General features: G+C 38.9%; 1 pseudogene; it reads left to right on the top strand.

Moving 5' to 3' along the window:
* Positions 1-503: 503 nt before the first annotated feature.
* LOC136383019 (actin-related protein 3 pseudogene) lies at positions 504-2,354 on the top strand (annotated as a pseudogene).
* The last annotated feature ends 805 nt before the right edge of the window (positions 2,355-3,159 follow it).

Raw genomic sequence — 3,159 nt, forward strand, 5'->3', positions numbered from 1 at the left:
ATGGTGAATCTCCTAAACTATTCCTCTTTCTTTAAACGATCTTTCTCAGCCACATTAGAACTTACAGCTTTTATTTTTAAAAAGTATACATGGTGGTGTCTGATAAAAAGGTGTATGCTCAGACAGAAGCAGCTAGGAACAACTTATTTTTTTTTTTCAATTTCCAGTGGTGATAGAAGAAATATTCTGTGATGCTGCCTCTGCTGACCACTTTCCCTGCCATGACTTGGGAGATACACAAAGTCTCAATGCCACTAATCAACAAGGTCTAGAGAAATCGTAATTTATATACACAAACTATTTGTAGAAAATAGAAGCTGACAAGTAATGCATATGAACTTATAGAGAATTATCTCAATAGTTTTAAAAACAAAGTGTACAGGGAAGCGGGAGCGCTCGCTGCCTGGGCCTGGCCTGGCCAAGGCGTCGGCACCGGTGGCCATCTTGGCTTTCCCGGGAAAGGCAGCGTGGCGGTGGGGCAGGGCCGGGACAGCCTGCCGCCCGGGTTGCGGAAGTGGTAGCCGCTGACCGAGCTTGCCGCTTTCTCGCTACTGCTTCGGCTTCCCGGCTCCCCCACGGACGGAGAGGGCTGCCTGGCTATGGATGGTCAGATAGCTCCTCTCTCCCGCTGCCAATCCCTGGCCACGAGCAGTACGGAGCAGACGGCGGCAGCGGCAGCAGCAGGTGAGGAGGAAGATGGCGGGACGGCTGCTGGCCTGTGTGGTGGACTGTGGCATGGAGTATACAAAACTAGGATATGCTGGAAATACAGAACCACAGTTTATCATTCCTTCCTGTATTGCTATTAAGGAGTCAGCAAAAGTAGGTGATCAATCTCAAAGGAGGGTGATGAAAGGTGTTGATGACCTAGACTTCTTCATTGGTGATGAAGCAATAGAAAAACCTACATATGCAACAAAGTGGCCAATCCGTCATGGTATAGTTGAAGATTGGGATTTGATGGAAAGGTTTATGGAACAAATGATCTTTAAATATTTAAGGGCAGAACCTGAAGATCATTATTTTCTTTTGACGGAACCTCCTCTGAATACTCCAGAAAACAGGGAATATACTGCTGAAATAATGTTTGAGTCTTTCAATGTTCCCAGCTTGTATTGTACATTGCTGTGCAGGCCGTTCTTGCCTTAGCTGCATCTTGGACCTCAAGACAAGTAGGAAAACGGACATTGACCGGTACGGTAATAGACAGTGGAGACGGTGTCACTCATGTCATTCCTGTAGCTGAAGGGTATGTGATTGGCAGCTGTATCAAGCACATTCCCATCGCAGGACGAGATATAACATATTTCATTCAGCAATTGCTGAGAGATCGAGAAGTAGAAATCCCTCCAGAGCAATCCTTGGAAACTGCTACGGCAGTAAAGGAGCGCTATAGTTATGTCTGCCCAGATTTAGTAAAAGAATTTAACAAGTATGATACAGATGGATCAAAGTGGATTAAACAGTATACTGGAATCAATGCTATCTCAAAGAAAGAATTTTCCATTGATGTTGGTTATGAGAGATTCTTGGGACCTGAAATCTTTCATCCAGAGTTTGCTAATCCAGATTTTACTCAACCTATCTCAGAAGTTGTAGATGAAGTAATTCAGAATTGTCCTATTGATGTTAGACGTCCTCTCTACAAGAATATTGTCCTCTCTGGAGGGTCAACCATGTTCAGGGACTTCGGACGTCGCTTGCAAAGAGATTTGAAAAGAACTGTAGATGCCAGGCTGAAATTAAGTGAGGAATTGAGTGGTGGTAGATTGAAGCCAAAACCTATTGATGTACAAGTCATTACACGCCATATGCAGCGATACGCAGTTTGGTTTGGAGGGTCGATGCTGGCTTCCACGCCCGAGTTCTACCAAGTATGCCACACCAAAAAGGATTATGAAGAAATTGGACCTAACATTTGTCGTCACAATCCAATGTTTGGAGTCATGTCATAAAATTGACTTCATAATTCTTGGGGTTAGGGAGGTGGGAAAGAAATAATCTTTCTGATTACTTGTTTTGTCTGGATGGCTGGTTTTGAGGTTTTAAACCTGACTTGAAATAATAAGACCAAACATAATTAATTATACAGGAATATTTTAATAAATATATCAACATGCGAATGTAGAGGAGAGCCAAAATTAAGTGTTTTTCTTTAAATTGAATATTTGAATATTATGTGTAACAAAAAGAAGTGGGTTTTAGTTCTTTCTGTGTCCTGATATTTTGTATATTATTGAATTATCCAAGATTTGATGGGATTTATTGGTATGTAGATAGCTCTATAATGCTTGAATTGTACACTTACAAGTGTACAATACAAGAGCTTGTTTATATTTCATACTTTTATACTTTGAGGAACAAAGTCAAAGAAAAACAAGTATTTGAGCACAAAAAAGTGACCAAGTAAAGGATAAATTTAAAAAATAGCCTCATGAGACTTATCGTGCACACATGCTCATGGGATTCCAGTTATTATGAATTGTTGCTGTTCCCCATGCTGCCCGGTGATTTTCTTTGCAAGTGCATTTGAAACTAAGAAGCTAGGATCTTGGATTAACTGATGCCTGCTTGTGCTTTCTAATTACTCACATTCTGTTTGTCGCTTTAAAGGAAAAGTAAAGACAAGACTGTTGGACCAGTATTGCAGATCTGTAGTGCCCTTTCATATTTTAAAAAAATTAATAATTTGGTTACCAAAATTCATATATGTAAAGCCTAAACCATTCTAATGAAGGCACAAATTTCTTTTTAATACTTGTTTCAAGCTCTAATCTTTATAAGTTAACTAATCTATTTTCTTCAAATTTCTGCAATAGTTCTTTAAAATCATAACAGTTGGTTAGCAAGCCAACATTTTTATGTGCTCTAAACAAATAATTGTGAACTTTTAATATGTTAAGTGCTTTCATTTTGATAACTGGATCTCCATTTGATATTACATCTGTATAACTCATTTGCAGTCTGAAATTTTTTTAGTGCCAGCCCCTGACATATCATGGAAAGTTAATTTTCTTTGCATTTTAAAATATCTGGATCATGAAGAAAACGTGATGAAAATAAATTAAAACTGAATTAAAAAAAAAGTGTACAAAGAACAAAATTTATTTGTTTTGTTTTATTGATTGACTGTTGAGAGAAAAAGAAAAGAGAGAGAAA

This window comes from Saccopteryx leptura, chromosome 11 (assembly GCF_036850995.1).
Source record: "Saccopteryx leptura isolate mSacLep1 chromosome 11, mSacLep1_pri_phased_curated, whole genome shotgun sequence".
Lineage (NCBI taxonomy): Eukaryota > Metazoa > Chordata > Mammalia > Chiroptera > Emballonuridae > Saccopteryx > Saccopteryx leptura.